The following is a 22,321-nucleotide window of genomic DNA, read 5'->3' as shown; positions in this document are numbered from 1 at the left end:
GAAAGATTACATGAGACTGGATTTCACAAATCCAGGTATCAGTGGCTGTAAGGATAACTGTATGGAGATTAGCAGTAACTGTTGCTCATTTTCAGCCTTTCTACAGTTAAAAAGGGAATTGTAGTGTATGTAAAGAAAGACAAATAATGCACACCTGATAGTCTCTGGGAAGCTGTTAGTGAAACTTTCTTGACAGATTGTCAAAGCAGTGATAAACTATATATATATATATATATATATATATATATATATATATATATATATATATATATATATGTGTGTGTGTGTGTGTGTGTGTATGCACATACAAACACACACACACACACACACACACACACACATATATATATATATATATATATATATATATATATATATATATATATATATATATATATAGGGTTCATATTAGAAGCTCGAAGGTCCTGTTCAGCAAATATGAAAAGAGCGACATGTATTGTGCGAACAACTAAAACAGCAGCGTTTAAAACCGGGAAATTTGAAATGTCGATTTGTCATAGCTGGCCTGTCTGCGGTATAGCTCTGTAAGGTAAGTCTGCGATAATTATGGACCTTAAGGTTAGGGTGCGGGTTAAGGTAAGTGCATAGATAGGTAATGTATGTAAGGTTTAATGTAGGGTTAGAAGTAGGGTTTTGTTAAATGTATGTGTGTGGATTATTTATTTTGTTTGGGTATATCTCTGTAGGGTAAGTGTGCGATAGTTATGGACCTTAGGGTTAAGGCGCGGGTTAAGGTAAGTGCATAGATATAGTGTATGTATGTGGTTTATTTATTTTGTTTGTTTAGGTAGTATGTTGTGGGTGGTGGGGTTGGCCGAGAATGACGATTCATGATTTTAAATTTCACAGTTTATGGCGTAAAGTGTATTTGCGGTTCGGTAGATATGTGTCACTCTTTTCATATTCGCGAACAGGACCTTTGAGTTTATAATATGAACCTATATATATATATATATATATATAAATATATATATATATATATATATATATATATATATATATATATTATAGATATGCATATATAGATGCAGACATACAAACATATGTGCACAGCTTCAGCTTCTGCTTGGTTAATACCATTTGATCAGAAGAAATAGATAGTCAAAATGTGCACAAGATGAGTAGTTCCCAGGTAAGGGAATATTACCCTTTTCCAGGGATTATGTGATCTCAGAGTTAGTATATATAATTAGCAGGGGATATAAGGGTGCAGGAGGGCTTTCCCACTTGGAAAAACACTTGTTGTTGGTTTAGCTAGGGTAATCATTACAGCATGCACACAACGTATCAGTGTTCCAGGTTTCTATGCTTTTACATTGATATTCTGGACACCAACTTTGTGTTCATTTAATCTATTATTTGTTTGTTTGTGTCTTTTGGCTTTTCCCGGTTAGGGGTCGCCACAGCGGAACTCCGGTCCACTAATGATTGACAGTTGATTTTTACGTACCGGCTTGCCAGGCCTGACACACAACCTTCAACGAAGGTACGCCCATTCACGCATGTCTCCACGCAGAAGACGCTCTAGCTGAGAATTGAACCGGACAGCGTCTTACTGTGAGGCAATATATATATATATATATATATATATATATATATATATATATATATATACACACACACACACACACACACACACACACACATATATATATATATATATATATATATACACACACACACACACACACACACACACACACACACACACACATATATATATATATGTGTGTGTTTATTGGTGTAGCTCTCTCTTTCTATGTGTGTGTGTGTGTGTGTGTGTGTGTGTGTGTGTGTGTGTGTGTATGTGTATAAATATATGTGTAGCACACACACACTCACTCATATATAGTTGCAACCTATTAACAATGCTACAGGTGTAATAGTGTTGGATAGAATACCACAATACTATAAAATGTGTTACTTTTCAGTTTCTCATCATGGTGTTCTCTTTAGAACTCTGACCTTTTATTAGATATTGTAATATTTGATCATTCCTAGTATTGCAATCTGACTGATAAGTTTGTGCCTGTAATAAGTAGTTTTTATTTTTGGATCATTATTTATATTGTATTCTTATGGTAATGTACCTCATTTCTGAGTGAGATTAATGAAGGCAACTGTCAGCTGTCACATTTTTCCTAAAAGCAATAAATTAAATCAAATAAATTGTTCCAGGCCCATATCTGCAAGTAAATTTTAGGGGAATCAAATTCAGATCTATTGGTGGAACTCATATTTAGTATTTACTTGATGTGATTTATATTCTGTTCATGCTGCTAACCTCCTAGCTGTAATCCCTTAGTAGTTGCAGCTGTGCTGATGTGCATAACAGTATGACTAAAGCAAGATGTTTGAGATGAGAATCTGAAACTCCCTGTTTACATTTTGATTTTTGTGAAATGCATTTTAATTTAACAAGCTGGCTAGGAAAGAAGTCTGTGTATGAAGATGGGCATTTGTATATACCATTAAGGAAGTAAAAATTAAGCAAATGTGTCAAAATCTAAAATAAGATTATATTATAAGGCAGAGCTGAGACAGCAGATTGTTATTAGTTGTGCCACTATCATTTTCTTTCTGTAGGATTGTGTCTGTATTAACAGTATTAAAGCAAGATAGGTATGAGGGCACGCCATGCCTTGAATCACAATAGCACAGGTAGGACAGTATCCAGTAATGTAATGACAAGGTTGTAGAAGAATATTTTAAATATACAGCAATATGCATTACACAATTTGTCTCTCAATTTGACAAAAGTAAAGTACGTCTGGAACACTGACTCTGGTAAATGAAGACAGTGTTGAAAGAAGTAAAGTTACCTCTCCATTAGTTTGAATCCAGTCTGCAAGTAGTCTGAGGTGGTTTGTAATAAGCAGACTTTCCAAAATCCTTGGAAAAGATTATGTAATTGGATTAATAGTAAACAATCCGATAGGCTGTAAGCTAAATAAAGAAGCAAGTGTCAGGTTGTTTGCATAGTGGCAAAATTGACTTGTTAAATGACTTCAAGGATATTGCAGGACTTGAATGATTTGATATATGTCCATAGACATAATATAAGTGACACTTGGAAGAGAAGTCTTTTAGCTGTAGAAGCAGCAACAGTTATACTGAATCCCTTTGTGACAAGATATACAGTATGATTCTGCTAACTCCTGCTCTTGTGTGTTGTTTTTGTTATGTAAAGTTGAGTGTTCTTTTTTTTTAAAGAAGAAGCAATCTTTCCTCTATGGTCACTTATTAACATTGTGCCTATATACTTATATAACTTATCTATTTGTATTTTTCTTGTTGTTACTTATTTGAAACCTGCATTCATGCCAAAACATTAATTGTTATTTGTGTATATATAACAGCAAAATAACAAACTATAAAGGAGAAAAGGACTGATTGTTTTGGAATGCATTGTGATTTGCTGCTTTATCAGTCACAAATATACTGTGAATGAGCATTTGAATCTTGTTTAGTGACAAGAGGTACATACTGGTCAAATCTACTAATTAACCGAAATATTCAATGAAATAAGTACAAATAGTACCGTTGTTCAAACAATGTCTATAGCAAAGGTTTAGAGCCATTATGTAACTTTAAACAAATTATTTTAACAACATTAAAGGATAAAGAGTAAAGAAGCGGCACTTGTCAGAATATATTTGGATCTATATTGTCGCTCGACTGGTCAGGATAAAACAGATGAACAGCTGTGGGTTTGGTTCAAGCAGTTTTATTATACACAAACAAATCAGGATTAAGGCTTAGTTAAACTTATATAAAATTATAAACAGACTGACTACTGCACTCCTACATGTTAACACTCTCGCTGTTCTCTCAAAATGGCACTGCTGCCTGCACGTGCTCAGTATTTATATGCACGTGCCTACACTTGGAAATGCTTCTAAAAGTTACAACACATACTCTGTTCTACATCCTCCCTCTTTGAGAAATAAGTCATACACTGAAATGACAACATTCATTGACATGCAATTATACAGAAGTAACTCTGACATGCAATCATACAAAACTAAACACCTACAAAACAATAATGTCCAGGTTGCTGTGTATTTTACACTAGGTCTAGAAATATGACCTGAGCATGTAACATAAAAATCAGAACTGAGTCTAGCAATGGGGACTGTCTTTAAGTTAAGGAATGTTCAACTCTAGAAATATCTGGGACATCATCAAGAATGGGAATAGATACTGAGACATGTTCCTCAGTATGAACATTGTCTGGGTTGCTGTGAGATCTGGAGTCTGTATCACAGGTATAGGTTCATAGGTTCATACTAGGCTATCTGCCCTGGGGCAATTATAAGCCTAGCCCGATTCTGTATGGCTTACACCACCCCTTGATTTGAGCATACTGTGCCCTTTTTAAGGTTTAGTTTACTGTGCCTCTGTCTAATAGTGACACGGGAGTAATCCCTGGGACAAACCTACGATTCCCCATCCACTTATCGAGATTCTTCTTGAAGAGATTCAGTGAGGTGCTCTGCCTCACATGAACTGGAATTCTATTCCAGAGCGAAGGGAGCCTCTGGGTTATGAACCTGTCCCTCCAGCAAGTTCTATTTATTTCTGTGCTGAGGTTCAAGTCCCTCGAGCGTGTGGCTCTAAGGGATTTAGATTTACTGAGGTGGAGCATGTCCATTAATTCTGGATTTGACATAGCTTTGTATGTCAGGCATAGATCGCCTCGAAGTAGGTGGTATGCAGTTGAGTAGAGCTGGAGTTTTTTTAACCGAGCAGCATATGGCATCTGTTTGAGACCCTTGATCCTCTTGGTGAGATACTTTTGGGGTCTTTCTAATTGCTGCAGGTGTCGGGTAAGGTACATCCCAAAAGGGGCATTGTATTCTATGATGGGCCTGATGAGGGATGAATAAAGGGGCACGATTACCTCTCTTGATCTAGATGTGAAACCCTTCGTGATGAGGTGGGCTATGTAGAAGGTCTTTCTAACCACTTTGGCAATGTGGTTTTCAAAGGAGAGATTGCTATCAACTTGGGTCCCCAGGTCCCTAATAACCTTCTCTGTACTTAATGGGTTTCCGCCTATGTGGTAATTTGTGGGCACATTGTTTTTGCCAAAGGATATGACTATACATTTTTTGGCATTTTGTTTTAAAGCATGGCGCTGGCACCAGTTATCTGTCTCTGTGAGACCTTTTTGAAGGATGTTTGTGTCAGCTGGAGAGTTGATTATGGCGCCCAGTTTGCAGTCGTCTGCAAACTTGGTGAGCCATAGTCCTCCCACATTTGCCTGTACCTCAGAAAAGTATATACCGAACAAGAGTGGTCCCAGGACAGAACCCTGTGGGACACCACTTGTGACCAGTTTCGAGTCTGACATGGCTCCAGCAACTCTCACTCTGTGGGTTCTGTCTTTGAGCCAGTTTGTGACCCATCTTGTGACATAGGGGTTTATATTTAAGCTGGATAGCTTAACTATGATGCCCGAGTGGGGTATTGTGTCAAATGCCTTTGCAAGGTCCAGATAGGCTGTGTGGACTACCTTCCCTTCATCTATGGTTTTGGTGACTGTTTCAAAGAAGTCAACCAGGTTCAAAAGGCAGGATCTGCCATTGACAAAGCCAAACTGGGTAGGATCTAGTGTCTGTAGGTCCCCAATGTCTTTGTTTATGAGCTCCATGATGATCTTCTCCATAGCCTTGCAGACTAAGCTAGTCAGGCTTATGGGCGATAGTTTCCAGGGTCCGTAGAGGCTCCGCCTTTGTGGAGTGGGACCACTGTTGCTGTACGCCATTCTGTGGGCACATATCCTGTAGTGAGGCTGAGATTGTATAGCTGTTTTATTTGAGGGATTAGTTCCTCTTGGAGTTCATGTAGGACGCATCCTGGGATGCCATCTGGTCCCATGGAAGCAGTGTTTTTTGCTTTGGAGAGGGCAGCCTTCACCTGAGCATCTGAGATGTTTGGGAGGCAGCCCTCTGCTGGGATAGATACTTGCTCTTTTGGCGCGGCGGGTGGAGAAGTTTGGACTGAACCTGTCTGCCAGGATATTGGCGATGTCTGTGGGTTCAGTGTATTTTTTGTCATTTAGAATCAACTCAGAACAAGTCTGGGAGTTGCAGCCCAGGTTTCTAACATAACTGAAAAAAGCCTTATGATTGTCTTTGGTGTCCTGTGCAATTTTTCTCTCGAAGCTGGCCTTGAAGGATTTTATGAGGGATCGTAATTTTTTGCTAGTACTGATCAGAGATGCCTTCCCTATTAGGGATTTTGCTCTATCATGTAGTAGCTTCCTCCTTCTGTTGTACAGTTTATTTATGGCAGGGGTCCACTAGACTGGACGCATGCCTTTGGATGATTGGGTCTTGGTTTTGTTTGGGATAGCATGACCCATGCAATCCTGGAGATGTCCGTAGAATGCATTTATATAGGATTCTGCAGTTTGGGCCATAGTTTCCACTGGCCCTGGGGCCTTGAAGGATTCCACTTCGGTTTTGAGAAGTGAGACGTTTGCTTTTGAGAAGTTTTTCACTGTGGTTTTCTGGGCTGGGGGTGGGGTTGGGATGTGGACATCCAGTGAAATTAATTTATTGTCTGATCTTACCAATGAGGGATATACTTCTGGTGTGGAGCATAGAGTCCCCATGTTGGTAATGATCAGGTCTAGTATGTTGTCCCCTCTTGTGGGAGTGGTGACTAGTTGTTCCATAGCATTTGAGTTTATAATTTCTAGGAATCTTTGGGCTAAGGTGCTGGGGCTTGAGTAGTGCTCCCAGTCAATGTTTGGGTAGTTGAAGTCGCCCAATATAATGGTGTTCGGAGAGATCTTCATGTTCTCCAATGTTTTCAGGAAAGCCAAGTGGGATTCCTGACATTGAGAGGGTGGTCTGTAGGATGTTATAAACTGAAAAGCAGTCTTGCCCACTGTTAGTTGCACATGGATGGTCTCTGATACTTCGTGCAATGCCACTAACCTGGAGGTGTGGATATCCTTGATAAATATGGAAACTCCCCCTCCTTTTGTGGTTCAGTCTGGGTTTTGGGGCTGAAAAGCATGCTATGAGGTATAGTCTGGTAGTGCTGGGGTGCTCTCTGGAGCCTTGAACCAGGTTTCTGTCACTGCACAGATATCGATGTTCTCCATACTGAGGAGAGCTTTGAGTGTGTACATCTTGAGGTTAAGACTTCTGGCGTTTAGCAGCATTACCCTTAGTTTCTTGTTCCTTGTGCTGAGTATAGGGGTGGGTTTGACTTTTGAGCCTTGCCTAAAAAAGGCACTATGGGGGTGGCAAGAGCCTTTGCCAATATCTGAAAGCCCAGTGGTGACAGGTGCAAGCCGTCCCTAGCGATGTGGCTTGTCGAGCATGTCATCCCAGGCTGACAGACACTGGATCCCCTTTGAATGACACCAAAATTTTAGCCAATTGTTAAAATCGATCATTTTGTCTTTGTACTGTGGCATCATTCTAGGTGAGGGTAAGATGCTGCTCAAGGTCAGGGTCATACCAGCCTGGGCTACATGATCAGAGAGCTCCTCTATGTCTCTTTTCATGTAGTCCAGGGAGGTACATTTCAGGTCATTCACACCAGCATGTACAATGACTGAGTCATATTTGTATTTGCTTTGGAGTGACCTGAGTGCTTGCGTTATGTGTCGGATCCTAGCACCCGGCAGGCAGCTCACCGTGACCTTCTCTTTATTCAGCCTGGTGAGTGGGATGTCAGTGTGTCTGACAATAGAGTCACCTATAACAAGAGTATCAGATGTGTTATTCAGCCTTAAGGGCTGTGACTGCTTGGCACACTGACTTTGTGGGTTATGTGTTGTGTGTGTTTTGTTTTGAGGTAGCGTTTGCTTGGATGTCTGCTTTGGAAGTCTCTGTTGCTTAGGTAGATTTTTATTTAGAGTTTCCGAGTATGTTTTTGTGTATTTATGTGTTTGGTTCGCTGATGTGGTGGGACTATGTGATACTGGAATTGTGTTGTGTGAGGTTACCTTCTCCTCCTGACTGGTTACACCAGTTTTGAGATGAGAGAGCTCAGCCTCCAGTTTGGCTAAATAGTTGCATCTCTCACATATATTTGAACCTGTTTGGAGGAGGAGAGGGTTGTCCGTGTACATGAGACAGTTGTAACATTGCCTCAAAATTCCCAGATTCACCAGCTGGACTGGAGAGGAAACCATTGACTGACCTTTGGACATGCTAGAGTAATAGGGAAACTGAATTTAAGATGGACCAATAGAGGACAGGGTAATCGGAGAGAGTATAAGAGTAAGTAGTGCTTCTGGTTTAATAGTGCTAACATGTAGGATTACTTAATTGGACCAGTAAAGGGCCTTAGAATGAGAATATGGTGTTTAAATTGAGAGATAGAGCAGTTCTAAGGGAAAAAGTGAAGAGCAGACTTTGTGGAGCCAGGAATAGTTTAAACCCAAGTAGGCGGCGCTGCCCGCTATTGTGCTATGCACAAAAACGCGCAAAAACGCGCAAAAGAGGGTTTTAAGAGAGGAAGATGAAGGAGTTTTGGAATTGACCCAAAATGGCCAATAAAACTACAGTTTCAAGTCAGTAACCACTCCCACAGGGGCAGGCAGGCTGCTCAATGTTTTTCACTGCCACTGATCAACAGAGAGACTTCCCTTTAGCCCAAGCAAAAAATGGCCTCACAGAAACTTACAAACAGTTCAAGAACAGCAAGCCTGTAACTGAACTTTTTTAAATCTCAGAAAAGTGGGAAAAAAGCAAGATTTTTTTTTGTTTTGTTGTTTTTTCAGAGATAGCAGAGGTTCACAAGTATCAACAAGTTATAACAGTGCAGTAAATGACCCCACACAAGAGTGCTAGGCCAAAGACAGATAAAATGCAAGGTGTGATGCTGTAATATGGATTCAGACACTGGAAGAAGATACCTGCAGTTTCTCCTTTGTTCTATACCCTTAGATTCCACTAAGCAGGATCTTGGCTCGGCACATATACCTCTCACTTGATCAATTTGATCAAAGCCTTTCACTGTTTGCATCCTCACTGTCTCTCCTTCTTTCAACAGATGAAGAAATCTGCTTGTTTTATCATAGCTGGACTTCTGAAAGGAACACTTCTTAATTAGGTGGGCTTTGATTGCTGTGTTGTTTTTAGCATTAGGCACCAACAAACTAGAACTTATAGGCAAGGTTGTTCTGGTTTGCCTAGATAGAAGTATCTGAGCAGGCGAGCCAAGTAGATTGTAATGGGGTATAGTTCTGAGATTGAGTAAATTCAAGAAGATATCGGTATTGTCATGCTTTGACCTCTGTAGTAATTGCTTTGCACTCTGTACTCCATGTTCAGCCAGGTCTTTTGACTGTGGGTATTCTAGACTGTTAGTAATATGGATAAAGTCCCACTCTTTTGCAAATATCTGAAATAAGTGACTGGTAAACTAGGTACTGTTCTCAGAAATAACTTTGTGTGGACAACAATGGACTGAGAAATGATGTTTCAACTTAGTAATAATGGTACTGGATGTTAGGCTAGGTAGCAAATCAATCTCAAACTGGTTCAAATAAGACCAATAAAACTGATCACCACCAACTAGTAAATTAGACCGAAACTGTATATCCAAAATGGAAAGTGCTTTAATAAAAACACATGGAACCACAAACTGTACAATAAAACATAAGGCAGAGTTCAAACAAACAATTCGTAAAAAAATTCTTAAAATTTCTTAAAACTGTTCTTTAAACACTTAGCGCTTTCACCCGTGTAACTAAACAGGCTTCATCAGAGCTGATGACATCCATCTCAATGGAGGCGGATTGGCAATTTGCTGTTTGAAGTTATCAAATGTTGTTTGGTGCTGCTCCAAAAATGACCAGCCAACATTTTTGCAAGTCAGCTCTCTTAAAAGCACTGATAACTCACTGAAGGATGGTATAAACTTGCCCAAATAGTTAACCATACCAAGGAAACACTGTAGGGCTTGGACATTGTCTGAAGCTGGCATCTCAAAAATGGCTGCTTGTTTGGAAGAGTCTGTCCATAAGCCTGTGCTGGTAAATAAATGACCTTCATATGTAACTTCTGGTAGCCTGAATTTATATTTCAAAGGATTGAGCTTCAAGTTCACTTCATGCGCTCTGTGCAGAACTTTCCTAAAGTTTCTGTAATGCTCTGCCTCTCCATTATCTCCGACTAGTAAATCATTGACTATTATAGTACATGTATAACCCAAAAAGATTTCCTCCATTGCATGCTGAAAGACTTCACTCGCAGAATTTATTCCAAAAGGCATTCTGAGAAATCTGTATCTACCAAATGGAGTACTGAATGTAGTCAGTAGTGAAGATTTGTGATCAAGCATTACTTACCAAAATGAACTCTTTGCATCCAAGACAGTAAAAACAGTGGCACTTGACATGAGGGCAGCAACCTCCTTGACTGTACGCATAGGAAGATGAGGTCTCTTTAATTACTGAATTAATTTATTTATTTAACATTTATTAACAGAGAAAGTCTGACTTGGAACAAAGCCAATTTTCAGAGGTGGCCCGGGGAGAAACACTCCAGATGCATGTCTTTGTTAATGCTTTGTTCAAGTCTTTTGGGTCAATGCATATTTTGACTTCACCTGAGTTTTCCTATGTGCAATTGCCATGGAAGACACACACTCAGTTGGTTCTGTGACTGGACAAATCCCACCTTGCCACACCATCTTATCTAATTGGACCTTGACTTTGTCCTGCATAGCTATTGAAACTCTCCTTGTTGGCTTGACCACTGGACTGACCTCTGGGTCTATTTTCATGGAGTACACAACTGAAAGTTTGTCTAGCTTGTTGTCAAAAACATCAGCATACTCTGAGAAAATAGCATCAGTGAAGCTGGAACTAGGACATGTGCTTACATGATGGATTTATTTGGTAAAAGAAAGTAGTTTCATTCGTAAGGTGTCTCTGAGACCTAATAATGACTGCACAGATCTTCTGACTACATAGAATTGCAAGCTGTAACTGTTTCCAGCTGAATAACATGAAAGCACTACTGAGCCTTCAGTTTGAATCTCTTCAACTCCATAAGCAACAAGCTTCATACAATTATCCAAGTTAAGTTGTTCACCAGCTCTTACTCTAGCAAATGTTTCTGCTGACATAACATTACACTTTGACCAGTGTCTACTTTGAGCTCCATGGGTTTACCATTGATCTGGACAGTACAAAACACTTTGTTCTTTGCCAACAAATCTACTACATTTACCTATTCACTGACCAGTGATACACCATATACATAGAAAGTAGGGTTGCAGCTTTCTACATGATCAACTTGCTTTTTTGAGTAGCCTTTTTTAATAAGTGAATGAGGCTTGCTTGATTTACAAAACTTTTGAAAGTGGTCCCATTTTTTACACTTATGACATTGCTGACCAAATACTAAGCACTTCTCTCATTTAGACTCATGATTGCTACCACAATTATGATAGTTAACAATAAGATTTGATGTAGATTTTGCTGACTCATCCTTATACTGCACTGAGCATGTCCATTTTGCTGAGCTAGTCTTAGAGCTTGCTGGAAAGTTATGAGTTCTCCCTGGAAAACCTGCAGGGGCTGCAGCTGCCACATGCTTAGGCCTGTTTCTGCAAGCCATGGGCAGCATATTGTCTATGCTTGCTCTAGAGGCTGCTGAAACCATGCTCTTATCACTTGCAAGCATATTTGTGTGCCTTTCTGTGAGCTCATGGATTTGAGGAATAGCTCTGTTGCTTTGCTCAACATTAAATTACTGTCACAAAGCAAAATCTTTCTCACTGCAGCATTATTAACACCATGCACAAGCCTATCATTTATCAACTCACCTTTTAAATTACCAAATATGCATGTTTTAGCTTTATTTCTCAAGTCAGTGATATAAGCTGCAAAAATTTCTCCTGGCTTTTGGTCTCTCGTCTATAATGTAACATTTGTCTGGGGGATTAACATTTCTCTAAATTTACGTTTCAAGCAGTAAGGGTCCTCTTTTGATTCAGCCGCTACAACAATATGATGGTTTTCCCCCTCTCTTGTATACACTGCTGGTGCATACACAAATGAATGCTCTCTTTCAATAGCTTCTGACCCTGCTAAGTTAAGCAAAATAAATTAATTTGTATGTGCATCTTTGTCAAGAAAAGCTGTTTGTATGAAAAAGTCATACTCCAGCACAAATACTCTCCAGTTCTCTACAATATTTTAATCAAACACAAGTGGACTGGGTCTGCGATATGCCTTTGCCATAGCAATACACAGTTTTGAAGGTGATTGAAATTATGTACAAGCATACACACACATATATATGCCAGAAATTTATGCCAGAACTATGCCCAATAGCACAACAGACTCTTTGAAACAACTGCACTTTGCTAAATAAGTTTCCATTGCACAAGAACACTTTAAAATCACTGTAATTTGCAAATGAACTTTATACAGCACAATAAACTTTTCTAAATGACTGTACTTTAAGAAATAACTCTATATAGTTTAAGAAACACTTTGAAATGGCAGCACTCTACGGATAAATGTACACAGCACAAGAATCTTTTCAAAATGGCTCTACTTTGACTGCACTTTGAAAAATAACTGTACTTTGCAAACAGCAAACTTATTGACGTAATTGCACTGTAATAAAACACACACTGCAAACACTTTGCACACACTGAGATACTTTGAACAATTCTGGTTATGCTTTAAATGTCTTCGGTCAATGTGAAATTGTATTTCATGCCAAAATACTATCATTTACTAAAAACATGAAGTTGTCTTGCTTTTATAAGCTTATTTTGCCCTTTTATTGTACTTGTTATGCCCATTTGACCTCTTATCATGCTCATTATACTTTTCTTGTGCTCATTTTACTTTAAACATGCTTGTTATGCAAATAGGAGGTAACTTTGAACCCCATATAAGTATTTCTGATCATCATCATCATCTTTCAGCTTTTCCCGTTAGGGGTCGCCACAGCGGATCATCTCTTTCCATTTCTTCCTATCCTCTGCATCTTGCTCTGTCACACTAACCACCTGCATGTCCTATCTCACCACGTCCATAAACCTTATCTTACGCCTTCCTCTTTTCCTCTTACCTGGCAGCTCCATCCTTAGCATCTTTTTTCCAATATACCCATCATCCCTCCTCAGCACATGTCCAAATCAATGCAATCTTGTCTCTCTTGCTTTGTCTCCAAACTGTCCAACATGAGCTGACCCTCTAATTTACTGATCCCTAATCCTATCCATCCTAGTCACACCGAGTGCAAATCTTAACATCTTTAACTCTGCCACATCCAGCTCTGATTCCAGCCTTTTTGTCAGTGCCACTGTCTCCAACCCATATAACATAGCTGGTCTCACTACTGTCTTATAGACCTTCCCTTTCACTCTTACTGGTGCCCGTCTGTAACAAATCACTCCTAACACTCTTCTCCACCCATTCCACCCTGCCTGTACTCTCTTCTTCACCTATCTTCCACATTCACCATTACTCTGAACTGTTGATCCCAAGTACTTAAACTCGTCCACCTTTACCAACTCTACTCCCTGAATCCTCGCCATTCCTCTACCCTCCCTCTCATTTACACACATATATTCTGTCTTAGTCCTGCTGACCTTCATTCCTCTGCTCTCTAGAGCATATCTCCACCTCTCCAGAGTCTCCTCAACCTGATTCCTACTCTCACTATAGATCACAATGTCATCTGCAAACATCATAGTTCACGGGGCCTCCTGTCTGATCTCAACTGTCAACCTGTCCATCACCACTGCAAATAAGAAAGGATGCAGAGCTGATCCTTGATGTAATCCCACCTCAACCTTTTACAGTGAAATTACACATGCAGAGTACTCACCTAGTGATGAGCATGCATTACCAGCTCCTTTCTTAACTAACGAACACTCTGACCACCAGGGAAACCACTAATCCCACCAACAAATGATGTGGACCTTGAAGCCCAAGATAACCTGAGGAAAGAAGACATTAAAGAAAAAACAGGGCTAAAGGAATATTCCTCTCTTTCACCCCTTTTTTTTTTTGGTAAATAAACAGACTCCCAGTAACTGAACATGTGCAGCCAACAATATACAGCCCTGTAAGGCTGTGAAAACCCACTAGCACCAATGAGAATCAACAGAAAGGACCTCTACCTACCTCAGACTGCATCTCCTGGCCCAGGTTACCCCTCTGAAAACAAAAACATAACCCTACCTAAGGAAAAGGAACCCCTGACCAGGACAGCATGACTGACCACCAGCACACCACCCCAGCTGCTTGAAAACCGACCGCCGCCACACCACTCAAGAGAAGGCTCAAGACCACTATATCACCAATGAATCCTGACAAACACACTCACTTTCCCCTTTAATTAAGCCTAGCCCTGCAAGCTGACTGCCACAAACCTGCACACATCCTTTTGTTCTCTCCACTTTCTCTTTTCCTTCTCTTTTTTTTTTGTATTTTTACATAACCCCCATCCCTACTCCTAAACCTGTCCTCACCTATCCCTCCCTGTACGATCTCTTCCCCACAAATACATATATCTCCCTTGAGAGAGAAAAAAAAAACTTTCAGTAAATATGTCCCCCACAAACAATTGTACTCACTTGTATGCTAGGAAACCACCCAAGGCCTACCTTACTCACATCTTAGGTCATCTGGGACGTGATCATTCCTCAATAACAAGATCACACCAAATATGCCTCCCAACACTAAATCCCACCACAAAAGCCTTTAAGACCGACCCCTTAATCCTACCTCACTTCCTCCCCTAGCTTCCCACTTGCTTAACCCTTTCTTACATGCTCCCTACCAACTCACTTATTCCCATCTTACCTACTTCCTTACATCCCAGCTCCCCCACCCAACCCCACATTAAAGGTGTCCCGTGACAACTTTCTTTGTTCTCAAACTTCATTTACCATAGAAGTTCAGCTGGTTAGGTACCGTTTTTCAGCAGAGGCCTGGAAGAAATGCTCCAACAGGAAAGTAATACAGTACATACAATCTAGTATTGAGTATCACAATACATTATCATCATACAGAAATGACCCATGAAATTAAAATCAGAAATTAATTATCATAGTAATAGGAAGAAAATTGTCATGAGCAATTATATACCATAAGTGCAAATGTATAGATTGTTTCTAAAAACTCGAAATGTTGACCAAAAAGGAACAATTACTACAATTTGACTATAATAGCACTAGTGAATAAAAAGATGAGATAGTTGAGAAAAAATTAGAGAAGAAAATATGGCTCCCAAAATGAAATGTTGGGACTTGAAATGTCAAGTCCTGACATGGTGAAAAGAGACCAAAAAATCCAGGAAAAGAGTGAAAATTAAAAATTGCTTTTCTCCTTTACATTTTTTATTAATTAATTAATTAATTTATTTATTTATTTATTTTTCAGGGGAACAAGCCCCACCTCTCAAAGTTATGTATACCCAGTACAACATCACCATACCTCAGAGGTAAGGGAATATACCAAGAAATGACAATCTCAGACTTAATATATGCAAGTTCAGATTTTTGGCAATTCCATCTCATGTTATGGAATTCACTCAAGCAGGTCCTGATATTTCAAACAGTTACTAAAAATATAGTAGAGTTTAACCTGGAGAAGATCATAAGCAAAGCTACGGCTCATTCCCAACTTCTGCATTCCATTATAATTCCTGCAATGTTTCTGTCACTTCATTCATCCACTTGTTATTCCCCTAATCCCACCTGCTTTCAGTGGTGACCAGGGCTGCAGAATACCTAAATATGTATACCTGATGTGCAGGCTCTTCCATCACTTGCAAAGACCAGTCGGCTATTTGCCAGGAAGAACCATGACCTCCCATTTAGAACTGCTGATCTAAATTCAAAACACTTCTTATGCAGTACAAACGTATTCCAGTGCAAAGCTATGGATCACATTCACCGGAGGATAAGACTGTATCACCTGCAAAAAAATAAGATGCAACCTTCAAGTCTCCACAATAGCTGCTCTTTAGATTCTGGCTGCAAGCTGATATCCTGTCTCTGGAAATCATGAACTGGAGAGAAATCAAGACAACACTATTAATGGACTCCTACAACAATCCTGAATGCACTTGATTAGGATAATAACACTGCATACACTATTTTGTTGCAAATTATAATAGTGTAAAATATCTGTCTGTCTATCACTCTATCTATCTATATATATATATATATATATATATATATATATATATATATATATATATATATATATATGTGTGTGTGTGTGTATTTATTTTACCTTTGTTAACTGGAGGTGTCTGACTGAGCTGAAAAGGTCCTTTTTCAGCAGAGGCCAGGGGAGAAAATCTCCACATAGAAAAATTACAGATGCATTTAGATATTGAGACATGATCAGTATACACACAAATTACAACATACATGTTTTTACAGTGGTATGTAGTACATCAACAGTTACAGTGGAGAGAACAAAAAAGAAAATATTAATTTAAAAATAAAGGTAATTAATGGATTTGTGGTGTACAGCTGAAATTTGGAACATAGGTAGAGTACATACATAATACACAGGTACAGTACATACATTGTGCATTAGCCAGTGTTTGTAAGAGTGAAAACTATTATTGAGTACTCAAGGTTTAGTATGTGTACCTTACCATATAGATGTGACGCTGTGAAAAGAGTCACATAATGCAGCCTGTCCAGTAAAAAATGTATATAAATCATGCAGCAAGAGAATAATCTTTGCTGAGGTGTAAAGAACAGAAAGGAAGTTTAAGAAATACTAGCCACAGATAGAGTATAACAATACACAAAGAAATAACCCTCACTTTAACAGGCAGACTGCTCTTTGAGTTGATGAAGAGTCAAATCAAACTGCAAGCAGTTAAGGTAACAGCTGAAAATCATGATACATATATCTACACAATATTTATGCAAATGATACAATGAGCCAGCTAGAAGTAAAGGTAGTAAACACAGAGATAGATATGCATGCTGATACAGACATATTCATAAAAATAATGAGTGAACACATTTGCAGTACACTGCATCCAAAGGAATACCAGTGAAGACTGATATATTTCTCTTATAAGTCAGTAATTAATGTACCAGTATTGAAACATTTTGCATCACATGTTGAAGTGATTAATGGTAGTCTTTCCATTTTAATTTGTTCAACTCTTTTGGGTTTCTAATTCCATGGCAAGAATGGAACCCATTCCTATATCAAAGTATTATTAAAGTTCTTGAAATTAGTATTGCTTCAATCTTTGGTTCATAGGTTAATATGTTCATAGGTAGGTACTAGGTTATTGGCCCTAGGGCCTATATAAGCCTAGCCAAATGGTACCCTGGCTTTTGCCAACCAAGAACATTATTTTCCTGTGCCCCTGTCAAGCAGAGCCACAGATGTGATCCCCAGGGTGAATTTCCTATCTCCCATCCAATCATCAAGATTTTTCTTGAAGAGTGCTAATAAGGAGCTTTGTTTGATATAGATAGATAGTTTGTTCCAGAGTATGAGAAGTCTCTGGGACATGAATCAATCCCTCCAGCATGTTCTGTTTATTGTGGTGACAGGATTTAGGTCCCTAGAGCATGTAGCTCGGAGGGATTGGGATTTCTTTACGTGGAGCATGTCCAACAGCTCTGGGTTTGACATAGCTTTGTACGTTAGGCAGACACAGAGTAAAGCTGGAGGTTTTTTGAGACAGTCTGTGTAGGGCATCTGTTTGAGGCTGGTAATCCTCTTTGTGAGGTATTTCTGTGGCCTTTCCAATTGCTGTAGATGTCTTGTGAGGTACATACCAAAAGGGGCATTGTACTCTATAATGGGTCTAATGAGTGATGAGTAGAGGGGAAGAATGTCCTCTTTTTTCCTGGATGAGAAACCTTTTGTGATGAGGTGTGCCACATAGAAGGATTTCCTGACTACTGTGGCAATGTGATTATCAAAGGAGAGACTACTGTCCACCTGTGTCCCAAGGTCTCTTGTCATACTTTCGGTCTTAAGTAGACTACTGCCTCTGTGGTAGTTATTGGATACAGAGTTTTAACCAAAAGGGATGACAATGCAATTTTTGGCATTGAGCTTGAGGCCATGGCTTTGACACCAGGCATCTATCTCAGTGAGGCCCTTTTGTAGGATGTCCACATCGTTAGGAGTTTTGATTATGGCTTCTAGTTTGCAGTCATCTGTGAATTTTGTTAGCCAAAGACCTTCTGTGTTAGCCTGTACTTCAGAGAAGTAGATACCAAACAGGAGAGGACCTAGGACTGAACCCTGTGGTACTCCAATTGTCACTGGTCTGAAGTCGGATTTAGAGTCTGCTACTTTCACAGTGTGGGTTCTGTCAGTGAGCCAGTTGGCAACCCACCTTGTGACATAGGGATTTATACCTAGTTTAGTGAGTTTGTCTATAATTCTAGAGTGGGGGATGGTGTTGAAAGCCTTGGCGAGCTCTAGATAGGCTGTGTGAACTACCTTATCCTCATCTACGGCTTTGGTGACCTCTTCAAAGAAGTCTATCAGGTTTAGGAAACATCATCTGCCTTTTACAAACCTGAACTGGGTAGGGTCCAGAGTTTGGAGATTAACAGTGTAATTGTTTATAAGTTCCATGATGATACGCTCAATAGCCTTGCAGACCAGGCTCATCAGGCCAATGGGATCATAGTTCATGGGGTCCATGGTGGCTCCCCTTTTGTGGAGTGGGATAACTGTTGCTGTGCTCCATTCAGTGGGCACACAGCCTGAGGTGAGGCTATGATTGAACATGGTATTTAGGTGGGGTGCCAGTTCATTCTGTAGTTCATGTAGAATGCAGCCTGGGATGTTGTCAGGTCCCATGGATGCTGTGTTCTTGGCTTTGGAGAGTGTGTTTTTTACCTGTGCAGCCATGATTACAGGTACTTTGCATTTTTCCGGTATAGAGATGGGCCCTTTAGGGGATGAGAGAGGGGTAAATTTAGCACTGAACCTATCTGCCAGGATGTTAGCAATATCAGTTAGTTCTGTATATTTAGAGCCATTGTGGTGTAACTCAGAGCAGATATGAGTGTTGCCATTGAGATTCTTGACATAGCTATAGAATGCTTTGTGGTTGTCTTTAGAATCAGTGGCAATTTTGTTTTTGTAACTAGCTTTGGAGGATTTTATGAGGGATCTCAGCTTCTTACTGAGGCTGACGACAAAGTTCCTCCAATCATGGGACTTTACTCTATTTTGCAACAGTTTCTTTTTTCTGTTGTAGAGTTTGTTTGTAGCAGGGGACTACCAGATTGGCTTCCTTTTTTTGGAGGATAGCATCTTTAACAGGCAGACTGCTCTTTCAGTTGATGAAGAGTCAAATCAAACTGCAAGCAGCAAGATGTTAGCCAAAAGTGCTCTTTGCAGCATCCACAATATGCACAAAAGTGACTCCTTGTCTTCTGTCTGGAAATTTGTATTCGATAGTATTGCATGCCCATAAAGTACCTTCTTCATCAGTAATGTTTAATCCAACTGCAAAATCACTTGGAATGCTTTATATATTAAATAACATAGATAAGCAAAATCGTATGACACTAAGTAACTTACTGAAAGTGCTCCCTGCTGAAATGTCAGCAGTCAAAATGCAAAAAAGCTGAAAAAAAAGACTGAAACCCTGAAGAAGATCGAATCGTGAAAACTGCTCTTCTCCTTTAAACTTCGTTTTTGCAGGGGAGGGGTAAGCAGTGCACACCCTCTGAACTTATAAATACCAACTCTGAGATTGCCATAACATGGAGAAGAGTGAATATTCTGAGAAATGGCATCTTGTACTTAACACGTGTAAGTCAATACTTTTGGCCACTCAGTCTCCATATTTTGGGACTCCTTCTAGCAGGTGTCAACATTTCAAATTGTTACCTACAGGAAGACTACCATGACTTATTCTAAGGTACAGGAAAATTATGAAAACAATCTAAGTTAAGTCACCCCGTTACAAACCTGCAAAACCAGAAGCAAAGTCATATCACTGCATATGTTATTATTTACATCAAAAGGTAATGCAAAAAAAAAAAAATATATATATATATATATATATATATATATATATATATATATTAGAAGAAATTAACATTATGTCAGGTCATGGATACTTCTCCACAACATTTATTAAATGAGGTTTGAAATCTGGATAACAACAACTTGAATTATAAACAAAACATCAAAGCAAAACAAATTATCCAAACATATAAGCCTAAGTAGTAATACAATACTTTTATTTGGTGTAAACAGTGCTTCTGAAAGATTTCCAGGTGCACTTGTTCTTAAAAATGAAATTTCAGTTTTAAGGGATTCGCTCATCTGTCTCCCACATAGATGAGAAGCAGGCGGAGTATATCATTTAGATGCGTTAATACAGAGAAACACATCAGGGTGGATAGCAGCATCATAAAATATGAACAAACTAATTAACAGACAGAGCTTACATACATACATGCTTACATTTCAACAGCTAACTACAAAATGGCAGTCAGACTTGCACGATTAGTATTTATACACTTGCGCAAGCCCTTGGATAGCTTCTTATAGGTACATACACACACATCGATCTGCATCCTCCCTCTTAAAAGGATTGCCCTTCGTAAAAACAACATTAGAGTTAGACATGCATTATTATAAACATTGGAAACAAAACACAATGTTCATGTTCAAGTTGCTTCATATCTGTTACAAGGTTTAGAGATGCAACCATATCTTGTAACATAACAGCTGGGACTAAACTTAGCAACAGGGACAGTCTGCAGTGCACAACTCATATCAGGAACTTCTGGATTTGTCACATGAATGGAAATGTCCTCTGGAACTTCCTCAGGAATTGGAACACCGGACAACTCACTCTGAGATAGAGTCTTTTTCACAGGCTGTGTGTTGTGGTATAGGCTCAGATACCAGTCACAAATGTTTCCAATTCCACCAAAAGACTACTCCTTGTGATTCAACCATGTATGATCTTGGCTCTGGGCAAATACTCTTCATGACACCAATCCGATTATAACCTTTGGACATTTGCATCCTAACCACTTCTCCTTCTTGTAATAGATTGAGAGGTTTGCTGGTTTTATCGTAGTAGGACATCTGGGTTAAACACTTCTTCAACAGATTGCTTTTCACTGACCTGTTGTTCTTGACACATGGAACCAACAATTGACTACTGATTGGTAATGTGGTTCTGGTTTGTTTCGACAAAAGTCTCTGAGCAGGTGAACCAAGATATTTATCATGAGGAACATTTCTGAGATTCAAGAGATTCAGAAAAACATCACTATTATCTTGTTTTGACTTCTCTAGTAACTGTTTTGCAGTTTGAACTGCACTTTCTGCCAAACCATTTGACTGTGAGTCCTCAGGGCTAACCATGACATGAGTAAAGTCCCATTCCTCAGCAAATCTTTTGAACTGTTGTCTTGTAAACTGTGTGCCATTGTCAGAAATAACTTTATGTGTGCTACCATATACTGCAAAATGAGGCTTCATCTTAGTAATGACAGTACTGGATGCTAGATTAGGAAGTAGGTCAATCTCAACCCAATTGGAGTAAGGGTCTATGAACACCAAATAATGTTGACCATTCCACTCGAAGATGTCTTTGGCTATTGTCGACCAAGGTAGTCCCGGAATCTGGATTAGCTGAAGTGATTCCTTCTCCTGATGTGGCTTTAAACTATTACACACAGAACAAGATGAAAGTGCTCTCTCAATGTCTTGTGACATAGAAGGCCAAAATACTAGCCCTCTTGCCCTTCTTTTGACAGAATCAACTCCTAAGTGACCATGATGCAAGACAGTAATGTACTCTGGTTGCAAGGACTTTGGAACTATTACTTTTGGACCTTTCATTACGATACCTCTGTCAGACAAAATCTCATCTCTGTATGGAAAATAAGGTCGCACTTCTTGAGGTAAACTAGATTGCTTTGATGGCCATCCTTGTTAGATAAACCGGTTAAGCCTTTGTAAAACTGGATCTGTGGCTGTGTGATCTCTCAGTTTATCAAGACATGTGGAAGAAAAATTCTCACTTCCATGACTTCAAAATTAAGGTTCATATTCTCATGCTGTTCTGTGGTGTTTCTGGGTGATCTGGATAAGGTATCAGCAAGATAAAGAAGTTTGCCTTTCTTGTAGACAATATTGAAATTATACTTTTGCAATTTTAGTATCATACATTGCAGTCAAGCTGGAGATGAATGCATAGGCTTTCTCAAGATAATGACTAGGGGTTGGTGGTCTGTTTCAATCTGGATAGGTCTACCATAAACATAATCATGGAACTTCGAACATGCAAACACAATTGCCAAAAGC

This window comes from Protopterus annectens, chromosome 1.part1, assembly GCF_019279795.1.
Source record: "Protopterus annectens isolate FY-2018-M chromosome 1.part1, PAN1.0, whole genome shotgun sequence".
NCBI classification, from domain to species: Eukaryota; Metazoa; Chordata; order Ceratodontiformes; family Protopteridae; genus Protopterus; species Protopterus annectens.
This window is presented reverse-complemented; position numbering follows the sequence as displayed.